General features: G+C 31.7%; 1 protein-coding gene across 3 annotated transcripts in view; it reads right to left on the reverse strand.

Annotated features, from left to right (window-relative positions):
* Window positions 1-13,490, reverse strand: part of LOC145723950 (uncharacterized) — a 51,715-nt gene extending 38,225 nt beyond the window's left edge. The window contains exon 1 of one of the 3 annotated variants that reach the window (XM_081971990.1): window positions 13,269-13,490. The gene's annotated coding sequence lies outside the window, so the exon portion shown is untranslated. The remainder of the gene's footprint in view (window positions 1-13,268) is intronic. The other 2 variants (XM_081971989.1, XM_081971991.1) reach the window with 2 other exon arrangements.
* Between the last annotated feature and the right edge of the window lie 4,926 nt (window positions 13,491-18,416).

Raw genomic sequence — 18,416 nt, forward strand, 5'->3', positions numbered from 1 at the left:
GAAATTGAATTATAGGATTACACCGATTTGAAATTTCCATCGGATTAATCCATTAATTGCACACAGTTTATACATTTCAATGGACTTTCCAAATATTGCTGACAGAAATTTATTCACTTTTCACCTTAATAAAGACGTTTTAGAATTCGGAAAAGAGATTTGAGTAAGTAATTTGAATATAATATTATTAAGTCCGGAAACTTTTTTTTGATTGAAACATGTCACAATTGCCAACTATTCAAACAACGGGTAGGTGTAACCTTAATCCAGAAAAAGCTAATACAGCAACCGAACCATAAATTCCCGAACAAATCTCTTAAGCTCCCTTAATACCTCAGCAAACACAATTTATGTGCAATGATTTTTCTGTATGGGCATCAGTGCGTAAAAATAATGGCCTCGGGTTCTGTTTTTTACGTTTTTTCTTCTTTTTGTATTGAAGCAGGCACAAGCAAGATAAAGGCGGTTTGGATTTCCGAACGGTTTTTAATACGTTTAGGGATGTCGATAGCGATGCGAGAGCCAAACTCTCGCTGTAAAGTCGATGCTAAATTAAATTTAGTGAATTTCTTTTTGAAATGTTTCTTTTAGCAGCTGGATTTAATTAGTTTTTCTTTTACTAGGCCAAATGTGACTACAAAGTTTTGTAATTTGATTGAATGTACGTTTTCGAAGCGAAAAACTAAGTTGAATTTGCGACTCAAAAAATCTTTATTAAGTCTTGTTTTGTCACAATTAAAAATTGATAGAAAAGTAGAAAACTGCATTGGACTCAATTTAACTATGATAATAATGACATCAAGGTTCAAGGTTTGGAATTTTTTTTTTGGCATTCAATTTTTAGCTAAAACCGAAAAATCAAGCACACTACCAATTTCTCGCTAATATAAATCTGCGAGAAATATTACAGACCGTCTACATCCATTTCAGGAACATTAATTTTAAATGTTGGGGCTGGTGTGGAATTGTACAAGATTGATGTAATTTAAGAAACACGTAATTACATCAGCTAAATATTTGATATATTTTGGAAGAAAATTCTTTGAAGACGGTTTCAATATCATTAAAAAAAGACACCAAAAAATAATCAATTAAAGAGCTTAAATAAATTTGGAAGATTCAGTGATATCATATCACGAACTTTACCCTATTAGAAATTGATATTAGAATAATGAAAATGCTGATAATTTTATGGAAAATATTGTCAGATTTTATTACGTTTCACCTCTTGACTGACGCTTTTCTTCTGGATTAAGTCAGAACTTGTTTACTACTTGCTTTTGCATTTCAAATTGGAATTTTGTCTCCGAGACAGCCAGCACGTATAGCAAAACATAAGACTCTTTCTTGCTCACTCTAGACCCAGTGCTACGTGTTTTTTTCTGATATTTATTCTGCTGTAACTCCATAACATAATATACTTGAACACTGTTATCTAGACGAGATCTAGAAACTATACACCAAGAGAAATTTGCTGTTAAAAGTTGGATTGATATTTTCTGCTTGAAACTCTTACTTAACGAATATTTTCCAGAAAAATAGCCCATAAGCTTAATAAACTTTATGTTTAACTTTCAGTGTAACGATGTCAAAGTAAATTTAAAATGTTTAAAACATAAATAATATCATGGAATATGTCAGTGTTCAGTCAAACCAGATAAAAGATACAAAGTAATATTGACTGTAATAATGGTTATCAATCAAGTATTTGTGTTTTCTTATCAAAATAAGACAACAATGTTGAATATAAAATTCAAATGTATTCAATCTGGAACAAAATCCTTTTATAGTATACAATAGTGGAGATAAAACGTTTTTCAATATTTCCAGCAGAAGAAAATGTCGCATCTTAGCCTTACAGCAGTTTAATAAAAACTGAATCTCCGCATTTAAATTTCAACATTTAAGTGTATTAAATAGCTCTAGGTTGCATTTTCCAGCTTCTGTCGCTGTACGTTTTCCCAATTTTCGCTTTCTGCCTTTAACAGGGGATTCATTAATTTCTAACAGTTGTGTTTCATGATTTTCGAAAGTTTAGCCACCCGTTCCGTTAGATACAGCGAGTAGCCACAAAGCAACTCGTTAATTTGGCTCATCGCAAACGTCGTATTTCATCTTTTATAACAAAGCACTGTTCTGGTGCATGCCAGTTTGTTTAATTTTTTTTGTTATCTAGCAAGAACTAATTAGATTATTTCATATCAAAAAATAATCTAGTATATTGAAGAAAAGCTAATTAATGTATACTTTCATGGCGGTAAAGTGGAAATTGTTATATTAACATTTTCTGGAGTTAATACAAATAAGTGTCAAAAACATCGGCTTGACAGTTTTCTACTTTGCAAATCCTTTAAGTAGCCACTTAAAATGCTTCCACATGGATATGCAGATCTCAAAACAAACAGAATTTTGTCATTGGTTTTTTTCATGAACCTATAAAATTTACTTAAAATAATTTAAAACTGATCTTTTCCTTTGACCATGTTTTGTTTTACTTTTATAGCTTCATAGAGTGGTATTTGACAGTTTGCAGCATTTTGACATATGGAACTACCTCCAAAAAAACAGATTTACGTCACATATGTCAAAAGTTTGCTTCTGTGCTCTAAAAAACGTTTAATGTGATTTTTAACTGATTTTAAGACAATTTTGTCGTTTTATAGTTTAATGCAAATGATTAACACAATTTTGAAACAATGAAAATCTGAATTGAAAAAAAATGAAGATCCATAAACTTATAAATAGAGTCCGGATTAAAAATCACTAAAATCGTGAAAAAAAGGGTCGAAAAAAATCTTCCTCAAAAAAGCATGCAAATCTGTAGAAAAGCACAAAACTCTTTTCTTTCTTTTCGTTCTGGAATGCTTTAGAGGCATTTGGAAACTCTTACATGATTCTAAGATATTTTGGAAGCTTCTAGACGGTTTTGATATCTTCTTGTAGCTTCTAGACTAGTTGAAAAGCATTTGGAATCTTTTAGACTGTTCTAAATGCTTTTGGAAGCTTGCTTGCATGCTTTAGAAGCATTTTGGACTTTTTCTAGTGTTTTGAAATCTTTTTAGACTACTTTAAGAGCATTGAAGTCTCTGGACTGCTTTTAAGACATTTTACTTTGAAGTTTTGGAAGCTTTTAAACTGCTCTAGAAGCATACGGAAGCATATAAACCGCCTTGACATTTTTTGAAAGCTTCTTGACTAGTTGAAGATGATTTGGAAAGTTTTAGACTGCTTGACAAGCATTTCGGAGTTTCTGCAGTGTTTTAAAACCTTTTTAGACTAATTTAGGAGCATTTGGAAGGTGTTTGGACAGTTTAAAGAGCCTAGAAGGTTCTGGACTGCCTTTAAGGCATTTGAAACCTTGTAGACGGTTTTATAAACTTTTGGAAGCTGTTAAACTTCTCTAGAAGCATACGGAAGCTTTTAGACTGTCTTGACATATTTTGAAAGCTTTTAGATAAATTTAAAAATATTTGGAAGCTTTTAGAGTATTCTCAAAGCTTTTGGAAGCTTCTATCCTGCTTTGTAAGCTTTTGCAAGGCATTTTAGAGCTTCTATAGTGTTTTGGAATGTTCTTAGACTACTTCAGGAGCATTTGGAAATTTGTTGGTCAGCTTAAATGTGTAAATTGATACTTATACATTTTGCAGCATGTTTTTGTCGTTTAGAAGCTTTTAATATCTCAATATAGCAAAAGTCATTATTACCACTTAGGGCCTAATGGCCTACTGTGCGACGTTACAGAACGAATAAGATTGCGTCAAAAAGTATTTATTAGTTTAGTTTATTTTAAAAAACTAGTTAAACCATACAAAAATAACAGTAAATAAGCACAAAAAGAAGAGAAAAGCAAAAAAAGCATGAACCAAATCTATCAAATAACGTGTTTTTGCATAAATCGTTCACATTAGATGTCAAAGGTTGGTTTGCTAGTAGGTTTAAATATATCCATAATAGACCTGTTATTTACAAAAAGCAAAATTTCTAGAAAGACTCTGCTTATAAATAATAATTCAAAATGATTTAAAACTTTGTTAACTATAACAGTGTTTTTAAGTACCGCCATTGTGACATACTTAAATACCATATATCCATAATAGACCTTTTACTTATTAAGGTTTAACTTATGAAGCTATAAAGTACATTTAACGTAGTTCAACGCTAATTTCAAGTGGTTATTTTTAGTTCAATACCTCTATGGATCCGATTTTGCTACTTGATACGTTTGTAGCAGGTTAAATCGATTCGAAACACACATTTGTACGTCGAAACTATTCACTAACCTATAAACAAGGATTAAATATGATTAGTATTGATAGTACTCCCTTGAAACTAGGTTTTACAGTTTGATAGCTTTATGGAGTTGCCTTTGACACTTACCACCATAGTGACAGATTGAAATAAATCCACAATAAACAGTTACACGTCACCATTGCCAAAAAATAACTCATGAAACTATAAAATTATATAATCGTCTGAAAAGACACTGATTGTATTGCTTCTAGTTTTGTAGCTTTAGAGCTTCATGGAGTATTCGGCTGTTTCCAAGTTTATGACAGATTGTGACAGATACACGTCATGACAATTTCTTTCTCAAATCTTGTATATAGACAAAAATATTTGTTAGTTAAATGGAGCGTTGACTTAATATTTATGTACTCAGGTTACAAACAAACAAATAAATTTTTTTTTCCGATGATCGAAATGTAGTTTTAATTCCGCAGAGGTGAGGAGACCTGCCAAAACCAGACCTGGGCCCTAATTCTTGAACTCAGGAAGTAGAATTACCGATAGAAGTGTTGATAGAATGTGACAGGAATGGTTGACAAAAGCAAGTTTTTGTCAAATTATGTGTTCCTTTCTCTTGATAACTCCCTTCCCTGGATTCAAGAATCTAGGGCATGGAAATGGAAGTGACAGTTTTTATTACTATTGTCTTTAAAAGCTACACGTCTCTTATTCTCTTTAATTTTAAATGTTGCAAAATGAGTATTTCTTATCTAAATTATAGTTTTCATAAAATACATAGGTTGTAGTTTGAGCACATTCGTCGAGTTTACTTCTGCCTCAAAAGTATCTTTAAAAGGATTTGTTGGTAAAAAAAAACATTTGGATTAAACAACTATAATTTCTTTCATTTGCAGCATTTATATCACAATATCACACCATTGAAAAAAAAGTGGTAAAATATTGTGTTGGCACAAATAATGTGTCACTTTCAGCTTTACTATAACAAAGTTAGTGAGAAAGTCCAAACTTTAATCAAAACGTTTTGTGTGTACAAATAAAAAGTAATAAACTAAACTGCGAAAGTTGTTGCTGGTCTATTTCCCCGGCCTAAAACAAGCCACAATTTCGACTGACCTATTTTCTCAACTATTTCAAGTTCAGGCTAGCAGTTATTGTACTGAACTTATTAATCCAGGACTATATAATCGATTCCATATTTTGTAGTCTAGACGCTATCCCTTATTTCATATAAAGTTGTTCTATAATAATAAAATTTAAGCCTTGTATTGGACATATTGAAGCTCATTTTTGTATTAAATGGAAAAGTTTTGTTCGAGTATTTTCTTACGTGTGTTAGGTCGGTGGATACAGGTCGAACATATCAAATTTTCAACTGTACATCGATTGGTTATTATGGTTTATGCAAAACAAGCAGTTCTTTATCCTAAAAGTGTATTTAGACATTTTGTTGCTGCCAGTATCTGAGACAGTTGTACATAACAACACTTTTTTTTGTTTAATAGGTAAATCGAGTTTTGCTTATCAAACGAAACTTAGCTTTGATCCAATCGGTCAACACTGACTTTTCGTGTGGTTTATCAATAATAAAATAAATGAAGTAAAACTTTTCTGACAAACTAATTCTTGTACCAAATGAGTTCCAATTTTACAACTTTCTTATAAACAAGCATGCAATTTCAATGCATTTTCAGCTTTTTGTCACTTTTCTTTATTATCGCATGTTTCAATTACGATAAATAATACGTTTTTGAGATGAGAAAACTGGCGCAAATCTGAAGAGAGATTATTATTTATACAATTTGCAATTTGAAAACTGGAAGGTTACGAAGAACCTTTTAAACTAAAATTCTTGCAAATTTTAACAGTATTGACATTAGTGTATCACGTGGTTTTTGGAGGATAATTTAACTAGACGTGACCACCGTTAAAATAACTGTCATAAATACTGCAAGAAAACTTTTCTAAACTCTGATTTTTGCAACTTTTGAGCACAGTTTGACAGTTTGACAGTCAGGGATAAACTTACTTGTCAAACCCACTTGAAGTGAGAAAATAATTACAGTATTAAGTAAATTTTTTGAATCCGCATTAAATTTCCTATCCAATAACCTTGGAAAACTATTCAAAATTTGGTGCAATCCGTGAGAAAAGCGGTGTCAAAGTTTGAACTGCTAGAAACACAGTTTGAAAGGACAGAGACAAAATCCTTTGTAAAACCTACTTGGAGTGAGAAAATTACTGTTTTAAGCATATTTTTGGAATCCTTATTAAATTTCCTATCCAGTAACCTGAAAAAACATTATACGATTTGTACAGTCAAGGAGAAAAGCGGTGCCAAATTTTGAACAACCAAAAACACAGTTTGAAAGGTCAGGTACAAACCGTCTGCATACCACTTGGAGTAAGAAAATAACTGTTTTAAGCACATTTTTGGAATCCCCACTGAATTGACTATCCAAATAACCGAAAAAAACACTACAAGATTTGGTACAGTCAGGAAGAAAAGCGGTGTAAAACTTTGAACAACTGCCAGAAAACACAGTTTGGTGACCAGTCAAAGACAAAATTGCCTGTAAAACCCTATTGGAGTGAGGAAATGACTGTTTTAAGCACATTTTTCGAATCCTTTATAAACTTCCTATCCGATAACCTAAAAAAACACTACAAGATTTGTACAGTCAGGGAGAAAAGCGGTGTCAAAGTTTAAACTGCTAGAAACACAGTTTTAAAGGCCAGTCAGAGACAAAATCGCCTGTAAAACCCTATTGGAGTGAGGAAATGACTGTTTTAAGCACATTCTTGGAATCCTTTATAAACTTCCTATCCGATAACCTAAAAAAACACTAAAAAAAGCGGTGTCAAAGTTTGAACTGCTAGAAACACAGTTTCACAGGACAGTCAAGGACAAAATTGCCTGTAAAACCCTATTGGAGTGAGGAAATGACTGTTTTAAGCACATTTTTCGAATCCTTTATAAACTTCCTATCCGATAACCTAAAAAAACACTACAAGATTTGTACAGTCAGGGAGAAAAGCGGTGTCAAAGTTTAAACTGCTAGAAACACAGTTTTAAAGGCCAGTCAGAGACAAAATCGCCTGTAAAACCCTATTGGAGTGAGGAAATGACTGTTTTAAGCACATTCTTGGAATCCTTTATAAACTTCCTATCCGATAACCTAAAAAAACACTAAAAAAAGCGGTGTCAAAGTTTGAACTGCTAGAAACACAGTTTCACAGGACAGTCAAGGACAAAATTGCCTGTAAAACCCTATTGGAGTGAGGAAATGACTGTTTTAAGCACATTTTTCGAATCCTTTATAAACTTCCTATCCGATAACCTAAAAAAACACTACAAGATTTGTACAGTCAGGGAGAAAAGCGGTGTCAAAGTTTAAACTGCTAGAAACACAGTTTTAAAGGCCAGTCAGAGACAAAATCGCCTGTAAAACCCTATTGGAGTGAGGAAATGACTGTTTTAAGCACATTCTTGGAATCCTTTATAAACTTCCTATCCGATAACCTAAAAAAACACTAAAAAAAGCGGTGTCAAAGTTTGAACTGCTAGAAACACAGTTTCACAGGACAGTCAAGGACAAAATCGCCTGTAAAACCCACTGGGAGTGAGAAAATTACTGTTTTAGCACATTTTTGGAATCCTCATTAAATTTCCTATCCAATAATTTGGTACAGTGAGGAAGAAAAGCGGTGTCAAAGTTTTAACTGCCAGAAACACAGTTTGACAGGCCAGTCAAGGACAAAATCTTCTGTTAAACCTACTTGGAGTGAGAAAATTACTGTTTTAAGCACATTTTTGGAATCCTCACTAAATTGACTATACAAATAACCAAAAAAAAAACACTACGAGATTTGGTACAGTCAGGAAGAAAAGCGGTGTCAAAATTTGAACTGCCACACCACTTTAATTTACCAGTCAAATTTTTCTGGTAAAGTAAAATATTTACTTTACCGGTAATTTACTCATCACTACTTTTGGCCTACTATTGCAAAATTACCTCTCATTGTTTTAACTCAACATATCCAATACAAGTGGTTTGTTCATACAACTACAATAAAGTCTCAATTAACCCGACAACTATAAACACAATCCAATAAAGGTACATTTACTCCAATAAAGCATGATCACGACTATTCCAGCTTAACGAAAATGATAAGCGGAATATGTATTTAACTAAATTATTTATTTATCTAATTTAACCCTCTGTTTAAGACCAATGATGCTGAATTGATGTTGAAAATAACATGGAAACAATTGCAGCTGTGCTGTGTTAGCATTAAGCAAATTGAGGTAATAAAATCATGCAAATTTAAGGTAATAATTTCCTCTCGTTACATTACCGCTAATAATAATAATAATAATTGCTATTTGCCACAATAATGCCAAATTGCTACGTTAGTTGTAATTATTCGTAATGGCTATATTTGGCAGGCAATTATGAAATCGGAGATTTGACTGATATAATATGTTGTGTTCTATTAAATAACTCAGCTAACCACAAATTAGTACAAATGAACTATTTATACGTAAAGTCATTATTATAGTGTAAATGAGTTGTGCGTGTTTCAGGTCACAGAATATGTATAGTTATTAAATAAATAGACTATTTCTAATTAAAAAAATAATTAATTTTGTAGAAGAATGTTTAAGAGACAAAAATTGGTTATAATTATAACTGATTTATTTTGTTTGTTTTCTACAAAATAACAATAAGAAGATAGAAGAGACACTTTTTAACTCGTTGTGCCCCAAAATCACATATTCATAAATTTTACAGTGTGGCTAAATAGGTATACGAACTTCATTTAAAATGCTTTTAAAGAGTTGAGTTTTCGATCGCGTAACCATAAATTTGACTTACATAAGCTTATAAATATATTGGATGGCTTTACAATACTTTGCACTGGCCAGTGACAACAATCCGAGAAAAATACACTCGAGCACTTATCCTTTTTTTGAATAACGGCATTATAACAAAACTTTTGCGACGTTCGTGTATCCCCAAAATAGAACGAAACGGGCTACAAAACTAGATATTTCACAATTTACATCAGTTTCCTTTCACCGATACTGGTTTATCGTTTGGCGTATTCCCTAGAAAGCCGTTTATTAATTTAAAAGTTTTTAGGGTTGAATTCAGAGTAGAGAATCGGAAATAGTGCACGCTGTAATGATAAAGTTTGTTTAGCATTAAATTTTGATTCCAAACCATTTTGTGTTTTGTTTGTAGTTTAAACTTGAATTACTTTCTTTTATAACGCTTAATAATAATGCTATGAACTAAGTTAGTTATTTGCAGCCCGTAGGATCAGTGGTTACAAGCTTAATTGTTGTAAAAATTTGGTACGGTTGTCTAAATATGGAATTGCCTAGAAGAAATAATTATTAACTAATAGCCCAACTAATAGTGCATTCTCTGGTTGGTGGCGACTATGATCATCTACATCAAAAAGTCAATCATAATTCCTATTTATTTATTTAATTTACATTGAGTAGTAGGTACGTTTTGTAGTAAAAGTGTTTATTAAAAAGGTTCGTACATCAAAAAATGTATCCTAGTATACCAAATTTCATCAGATTTAACACTTTCGCCCTCTAAAAATATTAGCATGTCATTAAAAAAACACACTGTATATTAGATCTAATATTAGCAATTTAACTAACTCGATACGAAATAAAAAAAGTTTTATACATTATTATTTTCGTACTTTAATGTCTATTAGACTGTGTTCGATATAAATTTGGAGCAATTCACATAAACTTTAATAAACCAGGAAAAAGCAATTATCAATTGACCCACTGTTTAAGTATACTTTATTCACAATTAATACACTTACATGATTTATGAAAGTGATTGACATTTAATGTTGCCATATTTCATTTAAAAATAGAATTCAATATAAGTAAATTTGTTTATGTGGAAGACTCTTTAATGGAGGTCTGTGACCGAAACTGTTTAGGTGACGTGTTTTAGAGGGTTTATTTTTGGATATTATACGAGGTTTGTACTTGAAGGGTGCACGGGAAAAACAAGCTAAGTCAATTTTTGGCCAAATTGAGAAAACAGCTTCACCTGATAGACAATAGCAATGCTATACAGGGTCCAAACTTAGTCAGAAGAAAATCGAGCTACGTCGTCTAATAGAACATATTTTAGGATAGGCGTACACGGGAATGACCTACTTACCTTTCAATCTTTTTAGTAACTAATTAGTTTAATAATTTTTTATCAATAAAAAACAAACAAGTTTTCAACTAATTATTTTTTGACATACATTTTAATTTATGAATTACCTTGTTTGCTACTTAAGCTTGATGAATTTAATATTTATAATATAAATCTGCTGAAAAACAGGCTAAGTCAAGACCTATTTTTTTATCTTCTTCAACAAAAACCTTGTAATTATTATATTAAATAAAAAAGCATGCTGCTTTATATACAGTGCGTTTTTTTTAACGCGCAACATAGGATTTCACGTGTTAAATTTTTAAGCCCATGTTAGACCATGTTATTTTGGAACTACAGGTGTAAAACTTGACAAGTGTGTCTTTAGTACCCTGAAGCTTAAGTACAACCACCAATTCGGTCTAAAAAGTGTTTACAAACTAGCAAAAAGTCATCTTCTTTCGAAAAGATTTAGACTCCCTGTATGTATGGTAGGTGTTGTTTTTGATACTGACAGGGCAGATAGCAGGTAAACATACATACAGGGAATATGGAAAGATCAAATATGTTCCAAAAAAGATGACTTTTTGCTAATTTGTAAACACTTTTTAGACCGAATTGGTGGTCTTACTTAAGCTTCATGGTACTGAAGACACATCTTCCAAGTTTTATACCTGTAGTTCCAAAATAACATGGTCCAACATAAGCTTAAAAATTTAACACGTAAAATCCTATGTTGCGCGTTAAAAAAAACGCACTGTATAAAAAAATATTTATGTTTCTAATGCCTATAGGTGACCAGTTAACAACGATTTTAGAGATAAAACTGCTGTACTCAAAAACTTCAAAATTTGACTTAGCTTGTTTTTCCCGTGCACCCTTCACTTAATAAAAGATTTTTACAACATTTAAATGTAATATAATATTATAATATATACTATTATTATTTATATTAGATAAATTAAAATGTAGAAGAAAATTACATGGTGCAATATTCAATGCAATATTTACTTTTTTACGTAGTTACCAAAAAAACAAAGAACAATATGATATCAATATCAACTTACCAGAAATATGTCTGGTTTACAATGCTGTATAGATGTTTATACTTAATACATTATGAATTCCATTTTTTGACATTAAAAATAGTCACATGATTCAGTGTATCAGTTTGAAATTAAAAAAGGTCCTGTGACTTTTAAAAACTTTGATGTTAAAAAAGTGACTTTAAAAGAATCAGTTTAAACTGAAAAAAAAATCACGTGACTCTTTAAATAAGCCTTTGACATTTAAAACGGTCACGTGACATTATGAATTTAATTTTTACTCTTAAAAAAATCACGTGACCGTTTTCAACTTAAAAGCAGTCACATGACCTTCAAATTTTCTCGTGACCTTTAAATTTAAAGCAGGGACTTCCTTAAGGAGTTACTACAAGATTGTATTAAGGTTTTTTTTGCCTTTAAGGGCCTCCTTCAGACGTTACAGGGCAAAAACTGAAAGGGGCTAAACTAAAACTAAATGTTGCATTACATTGTTTCATTGAAACTGCGCTTGTACGGTTGCTTAGACAATGATTTCTATACTTTTACCGCTTTTGTGAGTTTTACCTAATAAAGTCGGTTGCATGTCCCTGTTTTGCAGGATTAACAGGAACAAGAAATTACTCGTACATTAGAAAGCTCATTTAACTTCTTAATAACCCATTACAGTGGCGTCGTTTGCTTTTCTATCGCTGCTAAATCACGATTTGGGAAACTAACGCTTAATTTAAAGAGCCTTTTACAGGTCATAAACCACGAGATTCAGGAACAACATGATTTATAAGGGCAGCAAAGCCAAAACAAGTTATCGAGCTGGTTCAGGATGATTACATGGGATCAGAAGGCTAATCTTTACCATGTAATCCTAAAAAAAGTGTCAGAAGTTGAGTTTTATTTATGCAGTAATATTGTTGATAGTATTTTTGGTATAAATCACTTGAAAGTAGTATACTACCATGGGGTTAGGTTCCAATTACTCTCACAATTAACTTCAAATATCAAACGTTGCCATTACAAACTAATTTACAAAGTAAAAAAAGTATAACTGTTGAAACAGTTCAGACAAATGTTACTTTAACTTTTAGTGCCTTGCAAAGTTTTTTTTCGTTCTGCTATAGTTTTGATGATCGCAGAAACTCATTTCATATTCCTGACAGGAAAAGGGTCAGGGTAAGGCATATGGAATACGTTTGCATCAGCCATGGAAATGATGTTGAAGGGTGAGAAAGGTAAATGAAGAAGTAACTTTTCTGGATAAGTGAACACTTTTGAACATTCCTTATTAGTAAAATATGAATTAACATCTTCAGACACTCAAATCTTCAAGTAAATATAATTTTAGTTGGGTTAGTAATTGTGTGTATAGCGATAGATTTACGTCAATTTGAAACTATAATTAATAAGAGAAATGAATTCTTAATAATCGGAGCGTCACGGGAAATAGTAATTTCTAAACGTGCCTCGTAAGAATTTTTTTAATTTTTCTGTGGAAGAACTGGGCAAGCAAACTGGGTTATTCGTAGTTTCACCCCCTATGCATTGTAACTTATAACGAAAGAAATAGATTGATACAAAAAACCTACAAATAAGTTTTTTTTTTAAATTTTTAATTGTGGCAAAGCCATTGTGCACATACAACTAAGGCTTATTTCAAATCACCTTATATATTATTATATTTTTAAATACTCCCAATGGTTTCAAATATGTTTTAAGGTACTCTTCAACGGTTTTGGTGAGATTTCTTATAATTGAATTTTTAGTGTGGGATAAAAGCAAAAAAATAAACATTTCTCACCTCGATCAAATCTAAAGCGTTCCTAAAATCTTGATGCGCTTCTAAACTTTCTCGACAGAAAACACAGAAACTCGGGAAAACTGTATGAGTTTATAGAGCGTAAAGGCGGTTCATGGACGATCCTCGAACACGTCGGTTACAGGACGAATCCAGACTGTGCGCACATTGGCCGCAGGATTCAAGTTCACTAGTTTAACAGAACACCATCAGGATACGCTCCAGCTGTCCGTTGCCCTCTTTTTCTGGAAATCGCGCCTGCTGAAAGGGGTTAGACTAGGTGTAGTGCCAAGGTAATTCGGTAACATTAAATTATTAAACGGGAAAGAAACAACAACGTCATGTGCTGGACTAGAGCCAAATTAGAAAATACTACTTCCATCACAACTAGAAAAAGAATAGTTGGAAAGTTCACTGAATCTTGTTTCAAGCAAATTTATGTGAAACTTGCAGTTCCAAGGTGTATTTATTTTAAAAGTTTTTAGCAACTAACCTTAACAATTCAACCTCTCAAATAAAGGTAAAATGCATCTAATCACTTACTCTGACACGCTAACAATTGGGTTTTGTTTTATTTTCCTCAAACATTTTGGTATCCATTTTGTAAAATTCAGATAATTATTATTCCATTGAGGCAGAAGAAATTTCATATGAAAAAAAAAATAAAGAATACTATTTAGTTTTAAAATATGTTTGATTTAAAATTGTTTTCAATATATACCGGTCGTCTCAAAAGTAAAAAACGTATCAAAGTAAAATTTTTTCAAATGTAATTCCAAGTATTTTACTTAAATTTCAGAATCTACTTGGAAAATAAAAGATGATTTTGTTAAGATGTCTAAACTTTACAGTTTCTCAGATATTCGTTATTTTCTAAAGATGTAGAACAAATTTTAAAGTTTAATCACTGAAAGTCTGTATGATTTTTATTAACGAAAATTGGCTTGGGTATTGCTAAAAGAACACGTTTTTTGATTCAGGGGTGATAAATTGTCTAGCTGATGTCTGAAAATGTTTAGTCAACCTTTAAATCGTATTAACTCGACAAAATCAAATGAAAAGCCCCCTATTTTATAGTTACAGTAGATGCAAAATTTAATTATCTATCGAAAATTATTAAGGTCTCCTATAGCTAACTATGCGCGTTTTCTTGGAAAATCGATATTTCTCGAATTTCAACTAATTTTAATACCAGTTATTCACACTGAATGATATAGTTTTTTAGTGGTAATTTTTCGTTCTCTAGTGGTAGTTTTTGTAAGTTCTTTGTTCTAAAATGTTAGTTTATACAATGGAAGAAAAGATAGATATGATCTTTGTTCTTGGAGAATGTCTGGAAAATTGTTTATAGGCCTCACGAGTTTACGCTACAAATTATCCCAACAGAAGACATCTAAACAAATTCGTTTTTAAAAGATTATTAAGTAAATTTAGACAAAGTGGTAGTGTTCAATATGAGAAACCCACAAAACACAAGCCTGCTATAGGAAATGAAAACACATTGAATTGGACGTCACCACCAAATTGTAAGAAATTTAAATATCAGCCAAGCAAGTATTTCAAGAGTTCTTAAAAAGCATAATTACCATGACTATACAATTCAACTTCATCAAGAACTTTCTGAGAACGATTATGTGAATCGAATTGAATTTTGTATGTGGGTGTTAGAAAAAGTGGCAGAAAATGAAAATTTTGAAAATTTAGTTCTGTTTAGCGATGAGTGCACATTTCACAATAATGGATCCGTCAACAGACGTAATTTTTATTATTATAGCGATTCGAATCCCCATAAGATGAGAATAGTTCATAACCAGCACAGATGGTCAGCAAATGTATGGGGTGGTAAAATGGGCAGATTGGACCCTATTATTTTGAAGAAAATTTAAATAGCATAATATTTTTGGACTTTTTAAGAAATAAACTTCCCATTTTGCTACAAGATATTCCGTTAGAAATAAGGTCAACAATGTGGCTGAAGTTGGATGGGGCAGCAGCACATTACCATCGCAAAGTTCGACATTTTTTAAATCAACAATTCCAAAATCGCTGGATTGGAAAAGGTGGATTTCAAAATGGTCACCTGATTTGACATTTCCGGATTTTTTTTTATGGGGGTACGTAAAATATGTTATCTATAAAATATCACCGACAACACCAGACAATATGAAAGCGCAAATTAGGGAAGCTTTCAGGACCATATCCCATGAAATGCTTAACAATGCCGCTGAAGGATTTCCAAAGAAAGTACGTTTGTGTTTAGAGTCAGACGGTCGCCATTTTGAACATCTTTTTTTATAAATAATTTTCTGTTTCTTGTTTCTTTGCCTACTTAATTTAAGGGATATTAATAGCTAGCCTTCTTGCGAGGAATTCAAAAATGAGATTAAAAACAGGGGTATACTTCTAATATACCATCACCTTGAATCATCCTGTATATTATTCCAGTTAAACAACTCCTCAACATTCAGTTCTTCTAATTGGTCGCCTTTAGTTATAAAGTATTCTAAATTACCCTATTTAGTAGTAAAATGTATCGAGTATACGGACCACAATTGTTGCTCTTTCTTGACAGTTTCTTCCTCCAGTATTTCAGTTATATTTATTACGCACATTAATTTTGTTCTCAGTTTCATTATGCTATTGGATATACCTTCTTATTGAGTGAAAATTAACAGGTTTTGTTACCAAAATTGCTTGCGATTTATAATAGTCAAAACGTTATTTCGGAAAGATTATATTTGAAATAATTTTGGTTGGTTAGTGAGCAAAACCTTACAATAGAAACCATAAATAATCGCATTTCAGGAACGTCAGAAAGACTTAAGCGTTTAATGCACCTTTCCAAAACGCAGAGAATTTTCATTTTACGGATCCGAGCATTCATAGAACGCTGACAGTTAATTTTTGAAGATTTGATGAATAGCTCCCCGAACTAGACCTGCAACTGCGAATATACTCACGATTTATATTTGCATTTCACTGTCTTCTTGTCTAGAAATGCATATTGTGCGGCAATATAGTATGAAAGCAGATAAAAGAAAACTACAAACTATACTAGACAATATACCTCTTGTTCTTGGTATGACGCAGAAGTTGAAACCTCTGTTTGTACGGTTAGTCAGATAAATAATAAACAAAAAACCAGTGAAATGTCTAGAATTGGGTATTATTGAAGAAAAAGGTAATATAGAATAACATATGACAACTACTATCTAAATTAGTTAATACGCAAAACAAGCTCAATTAGCAGCCATTTTGTGGTAACCTGTATATTAGCTATTGTAGGAATGGGTCAGATTCCACATTCTGACCCATTCTTATTAATAAGTAACATTATTTGGACTTTATGCTATTGCGATTTTAATATCTAAATTAATATGGCATTTATATGAAAAACACGGAAATTAACTAAATTCCCACTTTGAACTCGGAAATTAGGTAAATTCCTACTTTGACCTGGGAAATTAGTTGCAATGATGTCAAAATGATAAATTTGCTTATTTGACAAATCCTACATTTTTGGTTTGAAGAGTGTTTGCTATGCAACAATGTAAGTTCCGAGTTCGAAGTTTGAAGTCAGTAGTTTTAACTAATTTCCGACTTCAAACTCGGAGTTAAGTTGCTATGTGCTCAAACTGTCAATTTCTACTATTTTGGTACGAAGAGTTGTTGCAATGTTGTCAAACTGAGAACTCTTACAAATTTAGTTCGAAGAATGTTTGCCAGGTTGCGAAACGGTCAAATTCGATTAATTTGAATCGAATAGTGTTTGTAATGTTGACAAATTCATCTAATTTGGTTTGAAGTGTGATCGCAATGTTGTCAAACTGACAAACTTTACTATTTTGATTCGAACACTGATTGCCATGTGACAATGTAAATTCTGAGTTTAAAGTCGGAACTTAACTAATTCCCGAGTTCAAAGTCAAAATGTAATTAACTTCCGAGTTTGAAGTCGAAATTTAACTAATTTTCGAGTTTGAAGTCGGAATTTAATAAAAAGAACCTCTGTGGCCCTTCTGCGCTTTTAACCCACAAAAAACTCAATATCAGTATAGTGGATTACGGAATTAGACACCATTATGGAAGGCTACGTATTCCAGATTGTGCATACTGAATTTCCACCTAATAAAAATCTGAACGGCAGGAATTTTGCATTATCAGACCTTATCCTTTTATGGGGCACTCTATTATCATGTAATGGATAGTAACGGTCCTTTACGTTTAAAGTATGGTTACTAAAAGTTCGTCGATAAAAGAAATTTACAATTTTTGGAAAATAGTTCAAACTTTGAACGAGAGAAAGAAATTTATGCTGCTCATATCTTTTTAACATACTTAGTAGAAGTAATTCCAATGAATATGGAAAATGTTCAGACAGTGTAGCAATCAAGAAAATTAACAAATAAATTCATTCCTCAGTAGTTCACGATCAATAAACAAGCAAGAAAACTATAAATATTATAAAATAATGAAAAAACTCGTTAGTCTGACAAATTTATATCATCAATTAAAAAAATTAAGCAGTAAAGTGAATTGAAATTAAAACCCTTTTGTTTTGAACTAGAATCCTGAAATCTTGGTTTCGTATTGACAAAGCAAACAAACAACCTCATAATTTATTCAATTTTATGATAGTACATTTCTTAGCTAAAAGGGAAATGCTAACAAAAGACCTTTGAAATGGTTATACATAAACTGTCTTTTGGAACCAGCTTTATTAACATGAATAATGTTTTCAAAGTAAAAACACAGACGAAAAAGAAATAACGAGATTTTACGAAAACTGCAATTTTTTGATGACAATTGTTGGTTCAAGTTACACTTTGCATGAACAAAATTAGTTGTATTTGATTCATTTGATTTTGCATGTGTAGGATTGGATGCAATTTTTCTATTTCCTATACGTCCAGGAAGCTAAACTTTCCTATACTTATTTATTCTTTAAACTGATTGGATCAGCAAAAATTAATACCAAAGAAGAAAAATTGCTGGTTTATTAAAATATTATCCATATAATGTTTAAGAGTAACTATCTAGTTTATGGACAATATTTGATATAAGCAAATCATATTATTTTAATCATTTCTTTACCTTATTATATCGTTCATAAGATTAGGAAAAACTAGAATCATTGCATTGCAGGAATTT

Source organism: Ips typographus, linkage group LG2, assembly GCF_016097725.1.
Source record: "Ips typographus isolate SLU linkage group LG2, UJ_Ityp_2.0, whole genome shotgun sequence".
NCBI classification, from domain to species: domain Eukaryota; kingdom Metazoa; phylum Arthropoda; class Insecta; order Coleoptera; family Curculionidae; genus Ips; species Ips typographus.